The sequence below is a fragment of the Rattus norvegicus genome, assembly GCF_036323735.1.
Source record: "Rattus norvegicus strain BN/NHsdMcwi chromosome Y unlocalized genomic scaffold, GRCr8 chrY_unlocalized_8, whole genome shotgun sequence".
Lineage (NCBI taxonomy): Eukaryota > Metazoa > Chordata > Mammalia > Rodentia > Muridae > Rattus > Rattus norvegicus.
Window position 1 is genome coordinate 793,904 of NW_026947411.1, and position 15,042 is coordinate 808,945.

Sequence of the window (15,042 nt, forward strand, 5' to 3'; positions counted from 1 at the left end):
CTTGCAAAAGCTCACTGGAGTGAGAATAGTTCCTTGGGTCTTTATATGTAGAGAAAGAATGCATAGGCAGACACAGTGATCTAATCTACCTGCAACAGAATGGGGAGCTGATGATGTGCCTGAAGCAGATTGGAGCTCTGCACTTATAAAAGGGGTGGCAGTAAAAGCCCATGCTGACAGGAGACATTCAGCCATCCTGAAGCCAGGCAGAGAGTTGATGTGCATCACAGAAGATGTCAGCATTTTCTTATGATTGACATTTTCAACAAATTGGCTTTTATTCTATTACTCAGGGCAAAAATCGGTTGCTGTTTGCGTCAAAAATTGTGGTAGGGAAATTTAAGGGGCAACAGAGGTTTGATTATTCAGTCTTCATGTGCTGACATGTCTTTACCTCTAAGTCTATGTTGCACAATCCAATGCATTTAAATCTACAGAGAATCAGTTACTGTTTCTCTACCATGCTGATCTGCTGAAGTCATTTTACAGAAGTCCACTTCCTAGTAATTATTAAAGGAATGAATATTGTGAAGTTGTTTATGATCTACACACAGGCCTTTCACACCCCAAGCATGTACCATCCCACTTCTGCATTTGCAGCTCTCAGCCATCCTACAACCCACAGAAGTCCACAATTGTATGAGGATGCTGTTTGAAAAACAGATGAATAGATTTATTATAGTTGTTCTTCACTGTACCCATATTAACACAGACGGCAGAGCATATGATGCATTCAGCTCTGTTTGTAGTGTTTAATTGCCCATAAAGTCCCAAAAAGTTGTGAGTTAATTGTGTCAGAGTACGAGCAAAGTCAAATATGAAATGCAAAATTTCAGAGCTCTCCTTCCAGGACTGTTTGTGAAAGAAGTTGTTTGCAAAACACTGTCCTAATAAATTTATTCCATTCTCACTTTGATATTTTGCTTTGATGTCTTGAAGTGTCGTTTATTATTGATATGCAGGTCCCCTCTATGGTCTCCAGTGAGAAGGATACATTCCTCAAATGAATGTATCTGCAGATGCCTGAAAAAATATATATAACAATTAGATCTTGATAAAGTTCTAGGTTAAACATGCAACATCCTACTCCGAAGATCCATATAAGAAGTACATTTGACCTTGCCCTCATGCAGAAATTCGACACATATTCCCTTTGTCGTTGGAGTTTAATTAATCTCAGATGAATAGTTGACAACCAAGAATAGCCTTTAGAATCATTTTACCCTCTTCACTAATAGTTTTGAGCAAATGGAACACTAAAAGATCACAAAAAAAGAAATGGTTATAATCAAAAGATACATGTGGTTCAGCTCTAACTCTCATGGTCTAGGTGACTTTGGACACACTCATTATGGTCATGGATTGCTCTCATAAGACTCTGCAGAAGGTTGTTCCTACTGCCTCACTTTAAGCTCCAGGAAGACCAAGCCACCAGAGCTGATCAAGTTCCCTTAGAATGCACTTGAAAGCCACATACGCTGAGGAACTTTTGATGTGTTTTAGCTCTATTTTCAATTTTTTTAAGCCTCTACCAAACAGCAAGCTACCCTTTTTACTCCCTACTCAACACCTCTAAATCTGCCCTAGCTCAGTTGCTCAGTTGACATTAGTCATTGCTCACCACCCCAAGTATGCTCTCATCTTACTGTGTTTCTAACATCCTGCCTGCTACACCAATTGCCACTCCATACTAGATATCACATGACTGGTAGCTCTTACTCCATCTGAAGTACTAAATCCTTTCTCCACCCTTGTGTCTACTAACCTGCCTGCAGGAATACTAGATATCCACACAACTGGTTGGCCAAGAGCATCTTTATTGAACTATACAGAAACAATTTGGAAACAGGACCTTCAGTGTTTGCAGGATGATTCCTGATCTAAGAATCAAAACAAGACCATACAAGACTCAATACATGTCTCCGGTTTTGGAAGGGACATAGAGCAGTTAAAATTTCAGAGTTGAAATTCAAATAATTATAATATATATGTAGTATTAATTATGCCAGGAAAAAAGGATCCAAGAAAGTGTAAATGGGTAACATTAAAGGCAAAAGACAAAACAAAAACAAAAACAAACAAACAAAAAACATACTACAGCCAACAATGTGGACCTGTCAGAAAGGCTGGGCTTTTTCCGGCCATCTGAATTTGTACTTGAAATTCTTTCGACCAATTATTGATCTCTGCATGTAGAAAAGAAGAAAAAGAAAACAAAATAAAATAAAAAATCAACAAAATGTAACAAAAAGCAAAAGCAAAAGCAAATCAACCCCATTTCTAAAAAAAGAGGATCGAGTGAAGATTGTTTGAGGTTCTCATTTTCAACTACAACTACAAGCCACCAATAGCTTTCAATGCAAAAATTATTCATTATTTTATTTGAAACTTCTCTGTCGTTCAAAGAAACAAGGTTTATACGATGCAAAAACAGAAAACAGAAACAAATCATACTGTACAGCTCACCACTCATATTACTATGGTGACTGTGGGCAATGCGGAGAATACGTGTTTGACAATGGGTCTTGTGGTTTTCTATATGCTGGCAATATCTATGACTCTGATATGAGTTAGAGTCATCACCAAATCATCACTAAATGAACTGCTCCTTGTCTTTGGAGCACAAGATGTGGCAAACACTTGACTGACTATGATTTGTAATTTGGACCTAGCATCTGTAGTAAAGCTAAGGCATCTGATGGAAAATCCTCCACCAAAACACTGGATCGTCAATGTTGTTGCCAACCAAAAACCATGTCCTGAGTCTACCCTGCAATCTCCAGAAGAGATTTCAAAATGTCAAACTTCACAATATTTTATTTGTGGCTTTGTCTTGTTGTCATTTTTTATTTTAAATAAAGTGTGATTTCTGGCATAATCCGTCTAATTTTTCCTCATATAGAACTTCACTTTTGATCTCAAATTCCATTCATGAAGGGGTACTCTTATCTTTTGTTGGCTAAGTTTTCTATTTTCCTTTTATGGCTTGCTGTGATTGCTTATTGTGGCTGTCTAAATGATGCATTATTGAGCAACTGACTCCATCAGATTGGCTTGTAGGCATCAGTATTTTGCATTTTCTTGATGGCTAGATGATGTATGGGGACATTGCCCACTGTGGATGGTACCAACACTAGTAAGCTGAGGAGGTTATAGAGAAAAGGTAGCTGAGCAGATTAGTAAGCAGAGTTCCTCTTAATTTTCATGCTGCTTCCGTGTGTCCTTTTCTTGTATTCCATTATGAACTGTAACTTGTGAGGTGAAAAAAAACCTTCAATTTCCCACCTTGGCATTTTTATGATTACTATAAATTAGTAGTACTATCAGAAACATTTGGCATTTTCTGGAGATCTGATCTGATAGTCTAGACTCCTGTTGTATGTAACCTCACCTTTTAAATCAATAAATAAATCCTGGACGCTCCAATCCTTTGAAATATTCACTCTGACAACAACATCACACTGTGTATGTAACCCTTACATTTTTTTAATCTCATGATATTTTTCCTCCCTCTTTGTTTCTCTTTAAAATTATCTCCCTAAACATGCTAGCACTTTGCACTTTAAAGTTGTCCTCTGTCCTATAGTAGAATAATTATAGTCAAATTCTTGAGTTTCATATAAGTGGGTGATTTGTTGTAGTAAAATTTTCTAATCAATATTTATTTCAACAGCTTTATTAATTAATTTACAATTGACATTATTATATTATCTACTTACACTTAAAACTATAAAAGCTTTGATTTATTCAAGTCTTTAAAGTCCTTCAGAACATCAGCTGGAACATTTCCTTATATATTCTGGATGGATCTTCATTACTTCATATGTCTTCTAACTAATAGTATGCTTTATAACTTTGCTAATCCAGGGTATTTTGTTATGTATTTTAAGAGTCTTTCAAGTGGAATATTTCCCTGATTTTTCTCCCATTGCTTAAAATTGGAAAACAGTAAAGATAGTGTGTTCTGAGTATTCACTTTGAATTCTACTTTTTATGAATGTATTTTCAACTTTAAGAAACTTAATCTTTTAGAGAACAATTGTCTCTATTCAGGATAACTTCTATCTAATTCATAGTGGTCTTTGCATTTTAAATATTTTTATCCACAATATTTAATTTTATATTTTCAGATTGTTGTGAGGGGAATTTTACCCATATTTTCTCACAGTATGGTTTGTATTGGCAAAAAGTAAAGCTAAGGAATTTTGTGTGTTCGTATGATGTTCTGCTTTTATGACCCTATTTCTCAGTCTTAAGAGACTGATACATTTTTAGAGTTTTTAAAATGGTATCACAACATCTGCAAATGAGAACATTTTGATTTCTTCGTTTTTCATTTGTATTCCCTGGATCTTCTTCAGTTGTCATATTGTTCTAACTAAAATTACAAATACTATAATACATAGGTATGAAACCAGTGTATATGCTTGTCTTCTCCTGCTTGTAGTGGAACGGCATTTGATTTTTCTCTCTTTAGCAAGATGATTTTGGTTGGCTTCTTGTACCTTGCCTTTATTATGTTGAACTATATCCTCCATACCTACAGCTTCCCCAGGACTAATCAAACTTGTATGTCTGGGATTTGAAGAAAGCTTATCTGGTTGAAGATTATTTTTAATGTTGACTTGAATCTGTTCACAAGTATTTTTTGAGAATATGTGTGTATAGGTGTAAATTAGTGTGTAATACTCTCTCTTCCTCTCTTTGTGTCAGTCGTCTGTAACTTTTTCTCCCTCTTCATTACCTTCCCTTTTGCCTCATTGTCCCCCTGTCTCACTCTCTCTCCTTATATTCTTTGTCATTGTTAGATAAAACCAGATTCAAAAATATAATTTTAATGTATTCAATCCTTTTCTCTACTTTATGAAATAGTCTTAGACACTTTAAATGCTATTTAAATGTATATTCATTTCTTTTCAACTGAATACATGTGGTCCTATGATATTTGAGGTGGGAGAAATTAAATACCGATTCTATGTAATTGTTTAGTATAGAGCTGTTTAAATTATGAAAAATGAGCTGATTTAATATTGATAAATCGAATACATCTAGTATTTATTGTCACTTCCAACCCCGACCAGCAGGAAAGGAGAGACACCCCACATTCTTCTCAAAGCAGTTTTTTCAGGAACCCTTTTGTCTGCAAGCAGGAACGATGCCTCCATCCAGCCCCCGAGCCCACTCCCTTATATCCTCCCTCAACCACCTCAATGGTCCAGTCTGCGTAACCTCCATTCATAGGTCCACGTCACATGGCCTGATCTATCCTCATCGTGCGCCTGCGCAGCTCTCACGATTGGGCGTGGCTTAATTACAGGTGCTAGTCTTGAGACTCGGCAGCAGTCCCGGCTCCAACTTGGGATTACCGCTACACCCGCTCCCCACAGTAAATCACGAATGCTTTAAAATATATTCTAGATTTTGGACTATAATCTAAATAATCTGTGTTTTCTCCATGTTTCCTATATTGTCTTTCATTTTATTAATTCAAACCTTTCATTACCTAACATGGCCAGAGGTTATGACAATCTTGTTAATACTTTCCAGGAGTGACCTCTTCCTTTCATTCATTATATAGTTGTCTACATTTTATTGATTTCAGCCATAATGAGTTGGATATGCATGTTATACCCCAAGGCTAAAAAGCCATCCTGAAACAAGGTGCTAAGAGACTGTAGGTGCCCAAATTGTGGGTGGGATCAGACATAAAGAGCGTCGTCTGGATACAAGAAGTGATACTCTCATGTGACATAGCAGCTGTGTGGAAGTTCCCTCTACCCACTCCCGGACATTTCACTGAGTCCTGATAGTCTCTTATCTCTCAGGTCTCTGGAATATTCTAGAGCCACCACCTACCTCCAACACCTGAGCTCCTGAGGTTGCCTGTTTCCATTCATTCTGCTGACACTCAGGGTTTCAGTCCTACTCTCCACCAATAACTGACCATGTTCCCCTCTTTCCATTACTGTCTCCTTTCTCACCCAGGTCCCTCACTCTTCCCTCCTGAGGTTCATTTCTTCTCCCTCTCAAGTGGGATTGAGATTCCTCACTTTTGCTGTTCAGCTTGTAAAACTTTTATTTTTCCTCTTATAAAAATTAGATATTTTTGTTTACATTTCAAATATTATTCACTTTCCCAGTTTTCCAGTCATAAGAAACCTATTCCTTTCCCCACCAGTTCTTCTATAAAGGTGTTCCCCCTCATAACCATCTCTTTTCCATCACCCCCTGACATTCCCCTCCCCTGGGGTTCCAGCTTTGGTAGGCCTCAGAGCTTCTCCTCCCATTGACGTATAACCAGGCCATTCCCTGCTACATATGCAGTTGGCCCAATATTTGTGTCCATATACATTCTTTGATTATTGGTTTAGCAACTGAAAATTATAGGTCGTTGGCATTGTTGTTCTTATGTGCTTGAAGCCCATTCAGTCCTGGTAATCCTTTCTCCAAATTTGCTAACAAGAGGTTCGTTTGCATTCCACTGGTTTGCCAATAACCTTCACATCTGTAATTGGCATGCTCTACCTGGGTCTCTCAGGAAAGATCTATATCCATTTCCTGGCAGCATGCACTTCTTAGCGTCATCAGTGTTATGTAGTTTTGTGGCAGATTGTTCTTTCTATCTATCTATCTATCTATCTATCTATCTATCTATCTATATATATATATCACCATCTTTCTATCTTAATCTATCAATCTGTCTCTCTCTCTCTCTCTCTCTCTCTCTCTCTCTCTCTCTCTCTCTCTATGTATGTATGTATTTTGGTGGTTCCTACAGCTATGTGGTTAGGTTGAATGGTTGAATTTCAGGATGGATTCTGTGAAACTAGGTAAAAAAAAAGTGGAATTAGGAAATGTCAATTCCAGCCAGACTCCCTCCTGTTATTATGAAACTACTGAAGTTGAGGATTCTCTGGACATCAAGCTATTCCTCTTCCTGCCCATCCTCCTGATTCTTGTGTTTGGCATGAAGAAAGAATCCTGGTAAAAACTCCAAAACCCTTAAGTCTGGTGCTGAGAACACAGGAAGGTAGATATTATAAAACTGATATCTAATGGGACTAGATATCTGCATTATATAGTCCATGATGTCCTTTGTTTACTGATGTCTCATAATTTCTGGATAAAATAAGGATTTGGGAATTATCATTTGAATTATGTACACAATATTTATACTGTTGTATTCCCTCTATAGCTGGGCAGGCTTTATTGCTAATTCATTGCAAAAATGGAATTGCAAAACAGAATTTTTGAGTACATATTCAGGAATATATACATATAATGTCTCCTATAAAGAAAAGTACGATACAAAAATGAAGTACAATATTCAATCAATTAAAGGTCTGTAGGGAAAATATTGGCCTTTGGGAAACAGAGAAAAACTGCACTTCTTAGCTTCATCACTCTTATCTAGTTTTCGTGGCTGATATATATATATATATATATATATATATATATATATATATATATATATATATATATATATATATATATATGTGTGTGTGTGTGTGTGTGTGTGTGTGTGTGTGTGTGTGTGTGTTTGTGTGTACATACACACATAAGTATGTGCATATATATACTTTTGGTGCCTCCTAGAGCTATTTGGTTTGGTTAGGTGGAATGTTAACATGGATTCTATGCATCTAGGTCAGAAATGTAAAATTTACAAATAACAATGTCAAATAGACTCCCTCCTGTACTTATGAAGGTATTGAAGTTGAGGATTCACTCTTCAAGCCTTTTATCTCTCTGCCCAACTTCCTGCTTCTTATATATGTCTTAAGAAAGAATCATGGTCACACATCTAAGGTCTTCAAGTCTGGCCATGGGAACACAGAAAGGTAGATAGTGTAGTAGAGATATCAAATGTGACTAGAGAACAGAAATGTATGGTCCATGTGGTCCTTTGCTTTAATGAGGTCTGGTAATCTTTGGATAAAATAAGGATTACTGAGTTTATCATTTGAAATAGGTACACAGTATTTACACTTTTATACTCATTCTATTGGTGGGCCCCTTTGATGCCAAAATCATAGCAGGAAGTGGAATTGGAAAACAGAATTTTTGAGTACACATTCAGGAATATTTACAAAGTCTTCTATCAAGGAATGTACAATAAGAAAGTGGAATACCATATTCATTTACAAAAAGGACAGGTCGGAAAATTCTGGCCTTTACAAAACAGACAAAAACTAGAAAATTGAAATGTATGTCATGGGAATGAACCTGGGAATAAAAATATTATACAGAAGAATCTCCTCCACTTCAAGTTCCTAGATCATTTCTACCCATGCCAGGAACCTGACGAACTTTCTCCATTCAGAGCATGTAACCACAAGTGAAGTAAAGAGAAGTCTCTAGCTTTAAAGAGAAGGAGTACATAAAGATTTCCCCTGTGTCACAGGGGACATACCTGGAAAAAGCACTCTAGAAACTGGTCAATGTAAGGAAAGCTGTTTGCAGGTAGGCCATTGCAGTTCTCACAGACATCATCATTAGGCCTTCCATGAAAAATCTCTTGTATCCTGGAGGGCCCTAGCCTCTCCTGTGATGTCACAAGTGTTGTCCTATCTGCAAATAACTCTCAGATATACCTTCAGTACCTACAGGGTTTACTAATTGGCCTCTAGTTCACAGCAAACAGCCATTTGGGAGTGAGAATGAAGGGGATGTAAAACTCAGCCATGTCTTGGTATAAAAAAAAGGAAAAAAAATATGTGAACACCAAGAAATCTCATTGAGTCCTTGGTAGGAGTTGAGTAGGTACTTAGAAGAAATAAAATTAATCTGAGCCTTCCACACATGGAATAAGGAGCTCAGAGACTGTCAGAAGCATCTGGACCCCACTGCTTCTAGTGGTTCCTGTAAGTCAGAGAGTTTATATCATTAATATCTTAATTCCAAAAGCCAGGTGTTGGGAAGGGCACTGTTCTTTTCCTTAGAACTCATGACTTTTATTTTTTTTGCTCAGAAGAAAAAGGTCCTAAGGAAGAAGTGAAAGATAAGTATTCTGTACTCATCTCAGGGTAAACTCCTTGATTATTTGGATACCTATAGTGCAGTTTGTGTCTGATACTGGTATTTAGGAGAGAGACGTGTTTCTAGTTCATCATATCAGTCTTTCCGATAGTATTGCTGAATCCCATTGCCTGATTGTGACCCTTTAGATTTCTCAGTCAATAGGTTTGATTATATGGCACTTTTCTTATCTATAACTTATTTGTTTTATTTTTTAGCAATTTTTATTTGATTTTTGCATATTTACATTACAAATATTTTTGCCTTTCCCAGTTTCCTGTCCATAAGATCCCTAACCGGTTCCCCTACTCTTCTGTATAATCCCCGTTACTGCCCTTTGACATTCCCTTGAATTGGTACTAAAACCTAGTACAGACCAAGGACATCTCGTTCCATTGGTGCCCAACAAGGCCATTCTCTGCTACAGATGCAGTTGGAGCCATAGGCGATCCATGTACAATCTTTCAATAATCGTTTAGTACCAGAAAACTGGTTTTTTGGCATTGTTTTTCTTATCAGATTAAAAGCCCCTTCAGCTCTTGTTATCCTTCTCCAAAATCTACCAACAAGAGATCTGTTTTCAGTTCACTGCTTTGCCACGATCATTCACTCCCGTATTTGACATGCTCTGGCTGTGTCTCTCAGGAAACACCTATATATGTTTCTTCTAATCTTGCACTTCTAAGATTCCTCAATCTTATCTAGTTTTGGTGGCTAATATATCTATGTATATGTATATGTATATGTATATGTATATGTATATGTATATGATGTATATGTATATGTATATGTATATGTATATGTGTATGTGTATGTGTATGTGTATGTGTATGTGTATGTGTATGTGTATGTGTATGTATATGTATATGTATATGTATATGTATATCTGTATATATATATATATATATATATATATATATATATATATATATATTCTATAGCTATGAGCTTAGATGGAATTTTAACATGGGTTCTGGGAAACAAGGTCAAGAAAGTAGAATCCACAAATGACAGTGCCAAATAGACTCTCTCCTGTTCTTATGAACCTAATGAAGCTGAGGTTTCACTGGACCTCAAGCTATTCCTCATCCTCCACATCCTCCTGAATCTTATGTTTGGCCTGAAGAAAGAATCATGGTAAAACATCCAAAACCCTCAAGTCTCTTTACTGGAACACAATAAGGTAGATAATCCAAACTGATATCAAATGGGATTAGAGAACCAGTGAATTCCATAGTCCATGTTGTCCTTTGCATTGCTGATGTCTGGTAATTTTGGGATGAAGTAAGGATCTGGGTGTTTATCATTTCAAGTAGGTACACCATATTTACATTGTTATACTCATTCTATAGCTGGGCACATTTGTTGCCAAAATCATTGCAGAAAATGGAATTGGAAAACAGAATTTTTGAGTACACATTCAGCAATATTTGCAAAGTCCCATATTGAGGAATGCACAATAAGAAAGTGAAATACAATTTTCATTCGAATGAAGATCTGTAGGGTAAATACTGACCTTTGGGAAACAGAGAAAACCTACAAAATTGAACTGTATTTCATGAAATGTACCTGAGAATAAAATTAATATCCAGAAGAATGTCTTCCACTCCATGTTACAAGAACTTTTCTACCCATTCTCAGCCCTTGACTAACTTTTTTTCCATTCAGAGCATGTAACCACTAATAAAGCAAAGAGAAGTCTCTAGATTTAGAGAGATGGAGTACATAAAGGTTTCCAATGAATCACAGGAGACATACGTGGAAAGGGCAAGCTCAAATCTGGTCCATGTAAGGAAAGCTGTTTAGCAGGGAGGCCATGACATTTCTCAGTAACATCAACACGAGGTCCTGCCTGAAAAATCTCTTGTAACCGGGAGAGCTTTATCTTCTTCTTTGATGTCACAAGTGTTGTCATGACTGCATTTCCTCTCAGGTATTCTTTTAGTACCTCTAGTGTTTAGTAATTGGCATCTAATTCAGAGAAAACAGCTATTTGGGAGTGAGAACAAAGAGGATGATGAGATCAGAAGTGTGGATAAGGAAGAGGCCCTTCTGTCCTTGTCTAAAAAAAGGAAGAAATATTTGTGCTTGTGAAAGTTCAGTGACTCCTTGGTAGGGGCTGAGTGGTATTGCTGAACAGACAGCATTGATCTGAGCCTTCCACATATGGGAATCAGGAGCTGGGGTCCTCTCAGAAGCTTCTGGATATCTCTGTTCTTATGGTTTCTGGAAGTCAGAGAGTTTATACCATTCATTTCATTATTCCAAATGCCAAGTAATGGGAAGGGCACAGTTGTTTTCCTGAGAGCACATAGCCTTTATTCTTTTTGACAAGAAGAAAAAGGCCCTAAGGAAGAAAGGAAGGACAAGTATATCCGTAGCTCAGAGTAAACTCCTCTGTGCTTTAGATATCTATTGTGCAGTTTGAGTCTGACAGTGATATCTGCAAGAGAGAAGTGCTTCTAGTTGAGACATCACCATCTCACTGTTTCCACTATTATATCTCTGACTACCATTTTCTGACAGTGACACATTACATTACTGAGTAAACAGCTGTTTTTAGCTGGCATTTTTTTTTAATTTACTTCATATATATATATATATATATATTACAAATTTTATTTGTTTTATTAAACAAACTAATTTCTATATTCATATTAAAATATTATTTCCTTTAAGAGTTTCCTCCCATAAGATCCCGAACTGATCCCTCTCCATTTCTTCTCTCCCTTCACCTTTTCGTTAACTGGGAGTCAAACCAAGGGCTTCTACTTCCATTAATGACCAACAAGGCCTTCCTCTGCTATATATGCAGTTGGATGCATAGGTCTGTCAAAGTACAGTCTTTGAATATTGGTTTAGTACCAGAAAGCTCTGGTTCATTGACTGTTGTTCTTATGGGTTTAAAAGCCCCTTCTGCTCTTGTTATCCTTTCTCAGAATCTACAAACAAGAGGTCCTTTACAGTTCACTGGATTGCCCCTAACATACACTTCTTTATTTGACATGATCTAGGTGTGTCTCTCAGGATATACCTATATCTGATTCCTGGCAGAATGCACTTCTTAGCTTCATCACACTTATCTAGTTTTGGCGGCTGATGTGTGTGTGTGTGTGTGTGTGTGTGTGTGTGTGTGTGTGTGTGTGTGTATATATATATTTTGGTAGCTCCTACAACTATTTGCTTAGGTGGTTAGGTTGAATGTTAACATGGATTCTGCACAAATAGGTCAAGAATGTAGAATTTAGAAATGACAATGTCAAATAGATTCCCCCCTGTACTTATGAAGGTATTGAAGTTGAGGATTCACTGTTCCTCAAGTCTATCTTCTCCCTGCCCATCCTCCTGTTTCTTATATTTTGCCTTAAGAAAGAATCACAGAAACACATCTAAATCTTTAAGTCAGGTCATGAGAATTCAGGAAGGTAGATAGTGTCGAACAGATATCAAATATGAGTAGAGAACTGAAATGTATAGTCATGTGGTCCTTTGCTTTATTGATGTCTGGTAATATTTGGATAAAATAAGGATTTGGGAGTTTATCATTTGAAGTAGGTACACAGTATTTACACTGTTATACTCTCTCTATAGCTGGGGCCCATTTGTTGCCAAAAACATGACAGAAAATGGAATTCGAAACATAATTTTTGAGTACATATTCAGGAATATTTATAAAGTCACCTATCAAAGAATGTACAATAAAACAGAGAAATACAATATTCCTTCATCTAAAGGTCTGAAGGGAAAATACTGGCCTTTACAAGAGAAAGAAAACCTAGAAAATTGAACGGTATGTCACAGGTTTGGACCTGGGAATAAAAATAATATCCAGAAGAATCTTCTCTGCTCCACGTTCCTAGATCATTTCTACCCATGCCAGGACCCTGAATAACTTTCTCCATTCAGAGCATGTAAACACTGTTGAAGCGAAGAGAAGTCTCTAGCTTTCAAGAGATAGAGTACATAAAGGTTTTTCCTGTGTCACAGGAGACATACCTGGAAAAGGCACTCTCACATCTGGTCAGTGTAAAGAAAGCTGTTTGTAGGTAGGCCATGGCGGTTCTCAGTGATATCATCATTAGGCCTTCCATGAAAAATCTCTTGTATCCTGGAGAGCCCTATCTTCTCCTGTGTTGTCACAAGTGTTGTTGTGTCTGCAAATGCCTCTTGTATATTCATTCAGTACATATAGGGTTTACTAATTGGCCTCTAGTTCAGAGGAAACATCAATTTGGGATTGAGAACAAAGAGAATGTAAAGCTCAGAGATGGGGAGAACGAAGATGGCCTTCTGTCTTGGTATAAAAAAAAAAAAGGAAGAAATATGGCGACCCTGGGGAATCTCACTGAGTCCTTGGTAGGTGTCGAGTAGGTAAGTTGAAGAGATAGAATTGATCTGAACCTTCCACACCTGGAATCAGGAGCTCAGAGCCTGTCAGAAGCATCTGGACTTCCCTGCTTCTAGTGGATCCTGTAAGTCAGAGAGTTTATATCATTAATATCTTTATCCCAAAGGGCAGGTGTTTGGAAGGGCACTGTTCTTTCCTTAGAGCTCATGGCTCTTATTTTTTTTTGCCCAGAAGAAATAGGTCCTAAGGAAGAAGTTAATGACAAGTATTGTGTCCACAGCTCAGAATAAACTCCTTGATTATTTGGCTACCTATCGTACAGTTTGTGTCTGATACCAGTGTTTAGGAGAGAGACATGTTTTTATTTCATCATATCAGTCTTTCCACTTGTAGTACTCTGACTCCCTTTGCCTGATAGTGACCCTTAATATTTCTCAGTCAATGTGTGTGAATAGATGGCAGTCTTCTTATCTTTACCTTATTTTTTTTTAATTTTTAGCAATTTTTTTGCTTTATTAATTTGATTTTTTCATATTTACATTTCAAATATTTTTGCCTTTCCCAGTTTCCTGCCTATAAGATCCCTAAACAGTCCCCCTACCTTTCTTGTATAATCCCCCTTACTGCCCTTTGACATTCCCTTGATTTGGTAATGAAACCTAGTTTAGACCAAGGGAATCTCCTTCCATTGGTGGCCAATAAGGCCGTTCTCTGCTACATATGCAGTTGTAGCCATAGGTCTGTCCATGAACAATCTTTGAATATTCGTATAGTACCAGGGAACTCTGGTTCGTTGGCATTGTTTTTCTTATCGGATTGAAAGCTCTTTCAGCTCTTGTCATTCTTTCTCAAAATCTACCATCAAGAGATCTGTTTTTCAGTTCACTGGTTTGCCACTACCATTCACTTCTGTATTTGACATGCTCTAGCTGTGTCTCTCAGGAAAGACTTATATCCCTTTCTTCTAATCATGCAATTCTATGCTTCATCATTGTTATCTAATTTTGGTGAGTGATTTGTCTATAAACACACGTACACACACACACACACACACACACACACACACACACACACACACACACACACACACACACATATATATATATATATATATATATATATACCTATGAGGTTAGATGGAATTTTAACATGGATTTTGGGAAACAAGGTCAAGAATGTAGTATCCACAAATGACAGTGCCAAATAGACTCTCTTGTGCTCTTACAAACCTAATAAAGCTGAGGTTTCACTGGACCTCAAGCTATTCCTCTCCCTGCCCATCCTCCTGAATCTTATGTTTCACCTGAAGAAAGAATCATGGTAAAACATCCAAAACCCTCAAGTCTCTTCGCCGGAAGGTAGATATTAGAGAACTGATATCTAATGGGACTACAGAAACACATTCTATAGTTCATGCTGTCCTTTGCTTTAATGAAGCCTTGTAATTTTTGGATAAAATAAGAATATGGTAGTTTTGAAGAAGGTACACAATATTTACACTTTCATATTCACTCTAGAGCTGTGCCCCCTTTACTGCCAAGATCATTGCAAAAAATTGAATTGGAAAACAGTTTTTGATTACACATTCAGGAACATATATAAAATGTACCATCTCAAGTAATGTAGAAAAAAATTAAAACAATAATCATCCAATTGAAGGTCTTTAAGGAAAATAC

The 15,042-nt window shown here is 37.0% G+C and overlaps 1 long non-coding RNA gene across 1 annotated transcript; it reads right to left on the minus strand.

The window, feature by feature from the left end:
* Positions 1–586: 586 nt before the first annotated feature.
* LOC134484799 (uncharacterized) lies at positions 587–10,839 on the minus strand. Its single transcript, XR_010062604.1, has 3 exons — positions 10,777–10,839; positions 1,119–1,256; positions 587–1,023 (listed from the first exon to the last, which is right to left on the minus strand). It is a non-coding gene; the product is annotated as an uncharacterized LOC134484799 (long non-coding RNA).
* Between the last annotated feature and the right edge of the window lie 4,203 nt (positions 10,840–15,042).